This window comes from Camelus dromedarius, chromosome 27 (assembly GCF_036321535.1).
Source record: "Camelus dromedarius isolate mCamDro1 chromosome 27, mCamDro1.pat, whole genome shotgun sequence".
Lineage (NCBI taxonomy): Eukaryota > Metazoa > Chordata > Mammalia > Artiodactyla > Camelidae > Camelus > Camelus dromedarius.
This window is the reverse complement of record NC_087462.1, coordinates 25,267,930-25,280,469: the sequence shown is the minus strand read 5'-3', so window position 1 is coordinate 25,280,469 and position 12,540 is coordinate 25,267,930. Positions and strand designations below refer to the sequence as shown.

At 54.6% G+C, this 12,540-nt stretch overlaps 1 protein-coding gene across 1 annotated transcript in view; it reads left to right on the top strand.

The window, feature by feature from the left end:
* Positions 1-12,540, top strand: part of RASGEF1C (RasGEF domain family member 1C) — a 61,888-nt gene that overhangs the window by 16,567 nt on the left and 32,781 nt on the right. The window lies entirely within an intron of this gene.

Here is a 12,540-nt window from a genome sequence, read left to right as displayed (position 1 = left end):
GGTAGCATAAAATAATACACACTTATTATTTTAGAGTCTCCATGGGTCGGGTTTTAGGGACAGCTTAGCTAGATTCTCTCCTGAGTCTCATGAGTCTGGGGTTGACATCTCGTCTGAGGCTTAGGCTCCCCTTCCAGGCTCATGTAGATGGGGGCAGAATTCATTTCCTTGCAGCTGTAGAACTCACAGCAGCTTACTTTTTCAGGGACATCAGGAGAGCTTCTGATGTGAGTGACCTCTAGACCTTCTTTTAAAGAGCTCACCTGATTAGGTCAGGCTCACCCAGGATAATCTTGCTTAGCTCAAAGCCAACTGATTAAGGTCCTTAATTAAATTTGTAAAACTCCCTTCCCCTTTGCCATACAACATAACCTAATCACAGGAGTGCCACTCATCATATTCGTGGGTCTAACTCACACTGAAGGAGAGGGGATTGTACGAGCATGTACACCAGGAGGTGGGAACTTGAGGGGCAATCTTAGAATTCTTCCCACCACATCTTTAACTTAGCACAGTCTACCTTCAAGTGATGCTATGCTGCTGCGCATGTAGGGCCTCACAGCAGGGTGCTTCCGCTCTCCTTTCTCAGCCTTTATGCTTGTATTTGTTACTGAGGCCTGTGTAACAAAGGACCAGAGACTGGGTTGGCTTAAAAACAGAAATTTATTCACTCGTAGGGTAGAAGTCCAAAATAGGGCCACGCTTTCTCAGAAACCAATAGGAGAATCCTTCCGTGCCTCCTCCTAGCTTCTGGTCGTTTGTCAGAAATCTTTGACAGTCTTTGGTTCTGATCTTAACCTTCATTGTCACATGATGTCCTCCCAGTGTGTCTGTGTCTTCAAAAATGGCCATCTTCGTATAAGGACACCAGTCATATTAGATTAGGGGCCCATTCTGTTCTACAATGACCTCATCTTAGCTAATTTGATCTGCCAGTGACCCTATTTCCAAATAATGTTATATTTGGAGACACTGGGGGTTAGAAGTTCATATCTTTTTGGTAGGAAACTATTCAACCCATCACAGTGCCGTTGTCATGCACTTTACTTCCACAGATTTATACACCCCCACACCACACTATTTTTGCTTTGAACAATTACTATTGCTATTTAAATGAAAAGAAAGAAAGTCTTTCTGTTTACCCATGTAGTTACCGTGTTCTCGCTTCTTTTGTGTAGATCCGGGGTGGGACTGAGGCTGAGCAGGCCTCCCGACCCCCGGCGATGGGAGGGGGGCAGGGCAGCCCCACGCCGGGCGTGCTGCCCACCATGGCACACGGGCAGGGCACTGGGGCCCCCCCTCGCCTTCTCTCTCCTGCGTTCAGTGTGCAGACCCCTCTGGAAGCTGCACGTCCCAGGCTTTGTCTTTACCAGTGATGGTTTCCTACGTGGTGCTCCCTCTTCATTTTTCTTTCCAGTTGGAATTGAAGGTCAGTGAGTGGAAAGGAGCCCAGGCTGGACTTTGGAGGAGCTGGAAATGTGCTGTTTCTACACCTGGGTGCCAGTTGTGCAAGTGTGTTCACTTTGGGAGGACTTACCTAGCTGCACACTTGAAATGTGTGTGCATTTCAGGATGTATGCTATACCTCACTACAAAGTTAAAACACAAACCAGCAACAATAGCTAAGGCTGGAAGGGAAGCTGATACCCTCCCCAGGGGCCCTGCATGTAGGAGTGGACTTGGCCGTCCCTCGGGCAGAAGCCGGGTTCTAGGCTGCCTCCTGGTGGCCAGCCTGGGGTGGGGGCTTATTAGCTCCTGAGCACATAGGCAGGGACCAAGGACCCAGGAGAGATGACATCTGTGAAGGGAAAACTGTGAAGTGCTGTGCCAGTGCAGCGTGCGTGCCAGTCTGAGCCGCCGAGTGGCAGTTTGTCTTCTGATTGTTTGGGTCTTGGAACTCAAAGAGCAGTGGTGGGAGTGCTGGTTTTAGAAGAGGCGACCTTGCAAGTCTCAGTGTCTGAAGGCAGCAGCCAGGCCAAAGAAGTGTCCCAAGAATTGTCTGGTGCACACCCCCCAAGGGACATGCCTACCCATGAATCTATCCCGAAGCCTGGGGGTGGAGTGCACTGAGGGGCCGGGCCAGAACTGCATGTCCATCCCCAAAGTAATCTAGGCCAAGGCAGTTCCTGCCCCAGGTGGCCACTCGGGCCATGTGCCCTCACACCGCAGGCAAGAGATGGCGTATGGAATGGATGCTGTTGGCAGAAGGAGGGACAGACGCGGGGCAGGCAGAAGCCGCGGAGGCCCGCGAGCTTGGGCAGCCGCAGCAGGGCCAGGTCTGGGTGTGGGCCCTGGAGGCAAGCCTGGGCCTCCCTCTCACTCACCGCTCCCGGCTCCCCGGTCCACGTGCCGCTGCAGCCTGGCCGGGCGGATTGTGCAGACACTCCTCTGAGGGCGTGTGCGGGGGCTGCTGGAACTGAGAGGAGGCTCAAACTGGAGCCGGTTAACAGCCTGCTTCCTTGGAGACACTGCTGGGTGGGCAGAGCACCCGCACTCACTGAACTCAGCTTGAAATAGGCTACTGAGGCCCCAGACCCACCGGGTGGGAGGCAGGCCTAGAGGGGGAGAGGGTCAGGCCGCTGAGCCTGGGGTCTGATGCACAGACGACCCCAGAGACATCCTCCCCTACGAGTGGGTATTTCTGGAAGTAGCTGCAGTCACTCCATGGCCCGTAGGCCAAGCTCACTGCCCCTCACCCAGCCACTCCTTCTCCCTCTGGGGGTCTCGCCCCGCATCCTGGTCCCCCACGTGCTGGCAAAGTCGCCATCCCTGGAAGCCCGTCTTGTCTGTAGCCCCCTCCTCCAGGAGGCCAGGCTGACGGTTTAGGGCTGGAGGAGACACAGGCAGGGGGCCCTACCAGCTGCCATTGCTGGAGTGGCAATGCTCAGAGTGTCTGTGTGGCTGGATCTCTATTGAGGACAAGTATTAGTCCCAGAAAGCCAGGCCCCTGTCACCTGAGCAGCAGGGCCCGTTGGCACAAGCCGTGATGCCTCCCCGCGCATCCTGGCAGGGCCCGGAGGGTGATAGGTGGCGCCTGGGCTGGCCTGACAGCCCGGACAGAGCGTGGATGTCGTTGTCCTGATGACAGGATTGACAGCCGCTCAAGCCAGGTCTTTGCACGATTAAGCAGGCAGTCAGCATGGCTGACCATTCGGTGCCCCTCGGCCCTCCGTGGACTGGAGCCCGCAGGGTGGGGGTGCCGAGGGGAGGGGGTGCCGAGGGGAGGGGGTGCCCTCTGCGGCCTCCATCTCGTGGGCCCCCTGCTGCTGGAGAGTGTGACCAGCCGAGGCTCAGAGACAGAGGTCCCTGCAGGTCTCAGGCATGTTGAAGAGGCAGGTTGGTTCACTTAAGGGACCCCAGGGCTGGAGGCCCTATAGTTTACCTCACCCAACAGCCTTTGTCCTCAGGGGCCAGCAACACTGTGTCTTCAGGCTGGGCTGAGGACTGAATTCAACAGAGCTTGCCCGCCGTTCAGTCACTGTTATGTGTTGACATGTTTATTTCAAGGCATTTTAAAAAGCACGTGGCCAGCACATTAGACCCATGAGTTCACAGATATTATTGGTAAGGAAGATGTTAATTTTAAAATGTGAATTCATATGAAGAACGTAATTAAGTGACTAGCTGTGCAGAGAGTGGTCAGGCCTGGAAACATCATGAAAGTGACCTTAGAGCGTGTTGTTCAGTGAACGCTGAAAGGAAGGGTTTTGTGTCCTGAAGGTCCTGAGCCAGAGACAGGCTCTTAGGGGACTCAAGGGGCTGCCTGGGGCAGGTGTGCCCGGGAGAGCCCCAACCATGTCACCCTGCCAGCACCTGGCCTATATAGGTGTCCCCAGCCCTGCGAAGACCTCTCCCAGTGGGTATCCTCGTTCCTCCAGCCCCCCTTGGGGAGTCCACGCGCTGACCTGTGTGGCCCAGGCCCAGAGTGGAGGAGGTGGGTGAGCTGGGCTCTGGGTCACACCCCAGGTCATGGCGTGGCTCCCCCAGCTCCCTGCACTGCAGGGGCGAGTCACTCAACCACGGTCGCCTCATTGAAATGAGGAGGCTGAGAACAGCGGCGTGGATGGAGCAGGGGCTGAGTGAGGAGTCCACGCGGGGGCAGGGCGGTGACCTGGGGCCCCTACTGTCACTCTGATCCCTCCTACTGCCTCCCCCATCACTGCTGCTACTGCCAGACAGTCTGATGCATCTGTTGGAGGGAAAACTGGCTGTCCCCTTTTTCCCCCTTTTTGCCAGGGCATTGTTGTGCTTTCTTAATATTCGGGTGTGTGAACCACGTTTGGGCTGTGAGTCTGGTGCATGATGGCATACCCTCCTGCCTGCAAGTGAGGCGTTGCACCGTGTCCATTTTAGTAGGAAGGTCTGCAAGGGACAAGACTTGCCTAAGGGCCCCAGGTGGATGGTAGTCTGTGAGTCCCCAAATCTGAGACTCCTCTGGGTGAAGGATCTGGTTGGCTGAGCATCGGAACCACCTGGGCTGTCCACGAGCTGGGGCGGGACGCAGACACCTGCGTTTTCCAGGAGTGACTCTGGTGACTACCAGCCTCCTCTGGGTGCTGAGGGCAGGGACTGGTGTCCAGTGCCCGCATCTGACCAGGATGGCCCTCCCTCCAGTGGTGGGAGGTCTCAGCCTGAGTAGCTCACTGGCTTCTGCAGAAGGGGCCAAGTGGCCTCTTACACAGGGTTCTAACACCATCGCCTCCGTGACCATCTTTCAGGACGGTGGCTGGGGAGGCCCTGCTCTGCCCCGGCTCCCGGGGTCGACGCTGTGCCCCGGGGCAGCCTCTGGCACCTGCGCTCTGTGGAGCCCGGCCTCCAGCCTGGGCCTTTCCCCAAGCGGGCTGCCTGGGGTCTGCGTGGAGACCCTCCCAAGTCAGGTCAGCCCCAAGTGTGGGCTACCCAGACCCACTTCAAAGTCAGTAAAGCCCAAACGTCCGTCTGAGTCCTTGGAAGAGTTGGGGGCCATCCTGTCCCCCCATGATCCAGCTGGGTGACCCAGCACAGGTCAGGCCCTCTCTCTGAGCCTCAGTTGCCCCTTCTGTGAAGTGCAGATGACAGCCAAGCTGCTTTTCAGCAAGTCTGGAAGGAAGCAGATTCCCCGTCATGTCTGCGCACACGCCGCACGGTGCTGGCCAGGGACGAGCCCCAGGGTCACGAGTGGAGCCATCGGCTGCGAGACCCAGACGCACGCACGCACGCACCTCCCGGCCCCTCCGACAAGGGCCTTTTCTCCATCTGCTCCACGTTCCTGAGCGAAGCCAGAGAAAAACAGTGTGTTTCTTTGTTTTATTACAACACTGATGACTTCATCTTCCCTCGTCCTTCCCAGAAAAGACGATGACGAATTTGTTAAAGTTCAGCTGTGAGATCCTACTCTTATAGCAAGAATGAGAAGTATTTAAAAGCAGCTTCTCGCTTCTCAGAGTTATTTTCAGCTAAGTGGCCCTGCTGGGTGTCACCCAGGCCCTACTTGGGCCGCGCGGCTTCTCCAGTTCCCGCTGTCCGTGGGGGTGGGGCGGGGAGGCTGCAGCCCCATCTGGTCACCCAGCTGCCCGGCTCTCTGGGACCACCCCACGTGTTTTCACTCCTTCCCCCAGATTTCCAAATTCAGGGGAGAAGTGAAATTATTTCTCTGTCCATTAAGATTTTCCAGACCCTTGACAGACATCTCTAGCTAGAAGGAAATGGCCCCAAGGAGTGATGTCCATGCATGTGGCCCCCACAGCTGTGGTCAGCGTGACGGTCTGGCCTCCGGTGTGTCCAAGGATGCCAGGACCCCTGCCCAGGGTCCCCTGAGGTGCCCTAACACCAGGCGGCCACAGAGGATGTCATCAGACCCAGGCAGAGCAAGGGTGGGCAGGTGATGGGGACAGTGCGGTGGCGGCATCCCCGGGTGGAGGGACAGGTAGCAGGTGGGAACCAGCAATTCTGAGCTCTTGAGGAAAGGCAGAAATGCTGGTTCTTGTGAAAGCTCTTGTGTAAATCCGGTCAGCAGATTCCCCATTTAAAAGGGCAGGACACCTGGGCTGCTGCTTGTCAACCTCAGGTGACTCATCTGGAGAGACCATTGGGCAGGTGCCCACCAGGACCAGTGCTGGGGACAGAGGGGTGAACCAGACCCTCCCTGGCTATGAGCAAGTAGGCGAGCGAGCCAGACGGACCGCAGGCCCTGCCCGGGGACACACGTGCCCCGAAGGCTGTGCAAAAGGCATGGGAGCCCAGAAAGGGTGCTCTGGCCGGCCAGGGGGACTGAGGCCGGCTCCCTGGAGGACAGGACAGTGGGCTGAAGTTCAGCCTCTGTCATCCAGGAGGAGGAGGGTATGGCAAGCGCGAGGGCGTGGAGCAGGAGTGGGAGGGTGGTGGGCAGGGGAGGGCTCAGGGCGGGAGGCTGCACACGTGGGGAGGACAGCCAGGTGGGCTGCAGCCCCAGCTCCGGGCTGAGGCCCGGCAGGGATTCCGGGGAAGGCAGCAGGTGGGTCCAGCTCTTTCAGGCCGGAGCAGGGAGGCCCTGGCTGGCCTTGGTGGGAGGAGTTGGGGGCAGCAGCATCTGGGAGCTGCACACACACCCCACGGACTCTGTCCTGACTGCTAGGGATCCCTGCACCTCCGGGCGCCGCCTCCTTAGCCACCCTGTGGTTCCTGGGCCCTGATCTGGACAACATTAGGTGCCCTTGTCCAGGCCCTGAGGTCTGGGCTCAGAGAGGGGCCCGGGTGACACAAGGGGCAGTGGAGGGCCGGGCAGCCCAGGCCAGGGGGCAGCTCCTGTCTGAAGGAGGCTGGGGAGGAGGCCGGGGTGACCACCCGGCCATCTGGGCATGACAGGAGCTTGCGTGCCTCTCATCACCGAGTGGGCAGAACCACACCGATGGAGCACGGACTCTTCTCCTGACCCCAGTGGATGCACCTTAGGGGAGGGGAGGGTGGCTATTATGAGCCCACTTTATAGGTGTGGAAACTGAGGCTCACACAGGGGAGGGGGGCTGTCCCACTGCCAGGCGTGGAGAAGAACCCCCTCCCTGCCCTGCCCCACCCCGACGGAGCACATCCCCACGCCTCACAGTCTGATCACTCTGAAACGAATCCCAGAAGCCGCAGGGAGGAAAAAACAAAGCGTTTATTTTTGCCAGCTGTTTCCCGTCCTTGAAAGCGCCTGAGAGGTGTTTGTCAGGAGGTGTGGGTGACTCATGCAGACACTTGGAGATGGGATTGGCTATTTTTGCCTCAAATTACAGGGAGACATGGGCTGCGTTCCTGCAGGTGTGCGGGTGGCCAGGCTGACCCGCAGCGGGGAGACAGGGCAGTGGGTGCCGAGCACGGTGGACCAGACGCTCCCAGTGCTGTTGGTGACTGAATGACTGGAAACAAACCCCTCAGCACAGAGGCAGGCTCTGGGCTTGCTGGGGTGCTGGGTGCTCGACTCTGGGGCGTGGGGGGGTGGGGGCGGGGCGGGGCCCGTGGTCCTCGTGGATGGGGGACGAGGGGGCGGTGCGGGGACCATGGTCCTGGTTGACTGCCCCTCCTTCCAGTCTGCAGTGTCTGAATATGAGGCGCCCCCTGCCCTGCCCCCTCTGGGTGAGCAGGCCCCGGGCTCTGTGACCCCCCCAGGTGGCTCACACCTTCTTCCAAATCCACCTGAGGCCTGCCTCCAGGGCTCAGCCGTGGAAGCTGGAAGTCCCAGGCCCCTGCAGCTCAGAAGCCACGAAACCTGAGCTGAGAATGGTGGTCCTCCCCTGTTGCCCACTGGGTGCCCCCTCCCTGAGGAGGTTAAAGGGGTGGGGATCCCACTCCTGGGCTGGGGCCTGGCCCCAGGGTGCTTAAGATGGGAGGCCATGGCCCATGCCTCACAGTGTGGTCCCTGTACCTGGAACCGGTGGCCCTCTGACCCGGCTGTCCCCAGCTCTCTGGGACTCGAGGGCCCCAATCTGGAGGGTTCTGCATTGCTTATGAGAGCCCCTTCCCTCCAGGCTCTCGCTGGGTGGGGGCCACAGAGAGGTCATCCTGACGCCACCCATGACACACACATCATGAGGTGAGGCGGGGGCCGAGAGCAGGGGGCCCAGCCTTGGGGCAGCTCCCACACCTGGGACTTGGCGCTGAGGACGAGGGAGCAGGAAAGACACGACCTGGCTGCCAGGGCAGCTCCTTTGGGAGCAGCACAGAGAAAGGCTCAGCTGAGGGCTGGAGCCACAGCAGCCGTCAGAAGGTTCAACAGGAGAGGAACCTGGGGACAGCTGACTCTGGTCGGTCACAGGAGGGTGGTGAGCCTGATCAGGGGTGGTGGCCCTGAGGGGGACAAAGTGGCTGGGCCTGGGCAGGGCAGGCAGGGCTGTGCCTCTCAGCAGGGGGCTGGGGGAGTGACAAGAATCTCAGCTGAGGAACAGTTAGCGCTTTCATTCCTGGGTCCTCAGTTCACACATCTCAGTGGCACATGTGTTATTCACACAGAGTCTGACATTCATTCTCTGTGGTAAATAAGATGCTTGTTGCCCCCTCACAAAACAGGCCACACTTCTCCCCGGCAGCTGTCGCCTGGCTGGCCAGCCCCGAGGAGCAGCGTGGGCTCCCCTGTCAGCCTCGGCCGCTGCCAGGCGCCACTGAGCGCTTTCCCTGCCCCTCTTTGGTGCTGCGGCGTCACCTCCTAGTGACTGTTACTCATTCATTTATTCACTCACTCACGTAGCGAGTGTCCGCCAGGCTGGGGGTGCAGCCATGAGCAGGACGGACAAAGCCGTGCCCCTGAGGGGCTTGCGGCCCCGGGGGGAACAAGAGACACACTAGTAAATCAGACACATGATAACTTCATGCCACCAGAACACGAAACGAGGCCCAGGGTGGAGAGTGACCGGGCAGCGAGTGGCACGTGGACCCGTGGTCAGGGAAGGCTCTGATGGGCGATAAGAGGGGGGCAGCCTGGTGGCAGCCTGGAGGAGGGTGTTCCTAGTTAGGGAACAGGAAGCACAGAGCAGTGTGTGCAAGGGGAGAATCAGGGACGAGGTCGAAGAGATGGGCTGGGAGCCCAGTGGGCGGGACCCCCTCATGGGCCATGAGAAGGACTTTAGAGGTATGTCATCATAGGATGTAGCCGGTGAGGGTTCTGACCGAGTCCCGGCGCTGTGCTGGGCACCGTCACTCACAGCCTCTCCATGCCTATGCGGGTTTAGCATCCCCATTGTGCATGGGGGGAAACTGAGGCTCAGGGAGGAGCCGGCACTCACTCAGCTCACGATCGTCTGCCACTCATGCCCCCTTTCCCAGCGACCAGCGCTTCCCAGGTCTGTCTCTATAACCCCCGCCGCTCAGAGGACCCTTTCTTTGCTCAGTTCCGCTAGTGGCGCCTCCAGATGTGTTGGCCCCAGCGCCCCGTCTACTGCATTTTTGAAGGCTTCTTCCAGGAGTGGCCACTGCAGCTGGGCCTTCAAGAGGAACAGAAGAGGGGTCTCCTAACATGGAGGAAACAGTTGAAAACTTAGCAGAGGCCCGAGTGTGGATGGCATGTTTGGGGCACAGCAAAGAAGCAGATCCGCCTGGTGTAGTTCTGCTCACTATTTTCAATAAAGTCAATTCATTTCTTAAAGTGGAAATATTCTGTTATGAAATTTTACAATCCTGCCTATATCACCAGTATCACTTGCCATAAATAAAACATGACCATCAAAAATTAACATAATGAAAACGAACATTTATTAATTTTAAGAAAGACTAAAACATCTACTAATTTTAAGCACCGCCATTCGGGTTCTAGGATGATACACGTACAACAGAGCAATTACCCAGCCTGAACAGCAGGGGGAGCTGAAAGAGCTGCAGGCACCTGAGGAACAGCCGCAAAAGGTCTAGCGTTTATGTCAACAGGGTCCCAGGAAGGCAGGAGGAAAAGTGCAATGCACAAAAAATATTTGAAGAAATCATGGCTGAAATTTAGTCAAAGACACAAATCCACGTGTTCAAGAACCCCAGAACAGAATAAAGCACAAATAAATTTATACCCAGACACATAATAATCAGTCCATTGAAAATTAAACACAAAGGAAAAAGATCTCAAATCAGCCGAGAGAAATGATGCTGTACTTACAGGGGAAGAATGAGTCAAATGACTGAATTTCTCATTAGAAACCATAGAGGTCAGAAGTGATTGGAACAGCAATTTTTTTTTTATTGAGGAATAGTCAGTTTGCCATGTTGTGTCAGTTTCTGGTGTGCAGCACAATGCTTCAGTCGTACGTGAACATACATACATTCATTTTCATATTCTTTCTCACCATGAGCTACTACAAGATATTGAATGTATTTTCCTGTTCTATACAGTATAAACCTGTTTATCTATTTTATATATACCAATTAGTATCTGCAAATCTTGCACTCCCAGTTTATCCCTTCCCACCCCCATCCCCTCTGGCAAGTCTGTTTTCTATGTCTGTGAGTCTATTTCTGTTTTATATGTAAATTCATTTGTCTTTTTTTTTAATTCCACATATGATCTCATATGGTATTTTTCTTTCTCTTTCTGGCTTACTTCACTTAGAATGTCACTCTCCAGGGCCATCCTTGTTGCTGTAAATGGCATTATTTTATCATTTTTTATGGCTGAGTAGTATTCCATTGGAACAATATTTTTAAAGTGCTGAAGGAAAAGAACTGTCAGCCCACAATTCTGTATTTATTGAAAAGATCCTTCAAGAATGGAGTTGTTACAAGAAACACTCATGTGAAGGGAAACTAAGAACTCATTGCCAATAACCTGCCCTTTTACCTTGCTAAAGGAAGTGCTTCTGGTAGAAGGGAAATGACACCAGAAGGACACTTACAACATCAAGAATGAAGGAAGGGTGACAAAGGATAAATGCCTGTGTAAATATAATAGACTGTTCTCCCTTTGAATTTTTAAAATATGTTTGATGGTTGAAAACAAAGATGCTAATATTGTCAGATGATGTCTTCAGTGTATATAGACGTAACGCATGAGGTGGCTACAATATAAATGAGAGAGGGTAAAGCCACCTAACGGTGACTGTGTTTTCTGTATTTCACTTGAAGTGGTGAAAAATAATGGTTCTATACAGAGTGTGAAAGTTTACTACATACAGGCATACCTTATTTTATTGCATTTTTTACAAACTGAAAGTTTGTGGCAACCCTGCGTCAAGTCATTTTTTCCAACAGCATGTGCTCACTTCATGTCTCTGTGTTACATTTTGTTAATCCTCACAATATTTCAAGCTTTGTCATTATTATTATCATTGCTACGGTGATCTTCTTTTGAGGCACCATGAACCGGGCCCATAAAGACTTAATCAATAAATGTACGTATTCCCGCTGCCCCACCAACAGGCTGTGCCCCTGTCTCTCTTCCTCTCCTGCGCCGTCCCTGTTCCCCAAGACATAACAATGTTGAAATTAGGCGAATTATAACCTTACAATGGCCTCGAAGTATTCGAGTAAAAGACGAGTCACACGTCTCTCACTTTAAATCAAAAGCTAGAAATGATTGAGCTTGGTGCAGAAGGCACGCCAAAAGCCAAGACAGGCCAAACGCTAGGCCTCTGGTACCAAACAGATGATCATGGTGTGAATGCAAAGGAAAGTTCTTGAAGGAAATGAAAAGCGCGGCTCCAGCGAGCACACGAATGATGCCAAAGTGAAACATCCTTATTGCTGATACGGAGAGAGTTTTAATAGTTTGGATGGAAACTCAAACTAGCCACAACATTCCCTTAAGCCAACCCCGAGCAAGGCCCTAACTCTACAGTTCTGTGAAGGCTGGGAGAGGTGACGAACCTGCAGAAGAGAAGTTTGAATCTAGCAAAGGTTGGTTCATGGGTTTAAGGAAAGAAGCCGAGTCCATAACAAAAGTGCAAGGTGAAGCAGCCAGTGCTAACTGAAGAAGCTGCAGCAAGCTATCCAGAAGATCTAGCTAAAGTAATGAATAAAGGTGGCTGCACGGAATGACAGGTTTTTAGTATTCCAGCGTACGGAGACACCACATTTTGTTATCCATTCATCCACTGATGAACATTTGCGTTGCTTCCTCATTGGCTTTTAAAAATTTACCCCTGGACATCCAAACAATGGAATACTGTGGGACGGTTGAAAAATAAAAAGCATGGAGGTGCTCTGTCCTGCACCTGCATGGGAAGATGTCCAAAATGTGCTGTTAGTGAAAAGAGCGCAGGAGAGTGGGTGCAATGTGCTAATTTTTTGTGTAATAGGACAGAAAAGAGGAATATATGTGTTCATATTTTCTTGTATTTGCATCAAGAAGCTCTGGAAAAGTAGGTGAGAAACCAACAAAATCAGTTACTATGGGAGACAGTGTGTGGGGGAGCAGGGCACCCCCACCCCACCCCCACCCCCACCCCCACAGGTCGACTGGAGCCCCTGCTGGAGGGAAGAGGGTGTCCGCCAGCGCACCTGCCAGGAGGGGCGGGAGGAATGGCAGGGACACTGCCGCGGTTCTGCCTGTGCCCACCCTATCTCAAGGAAACATCTAACTTCAGGGAGCCATCGCCCTCCTCTCCCCTTCCCCGGGCACATCCTGCAAGA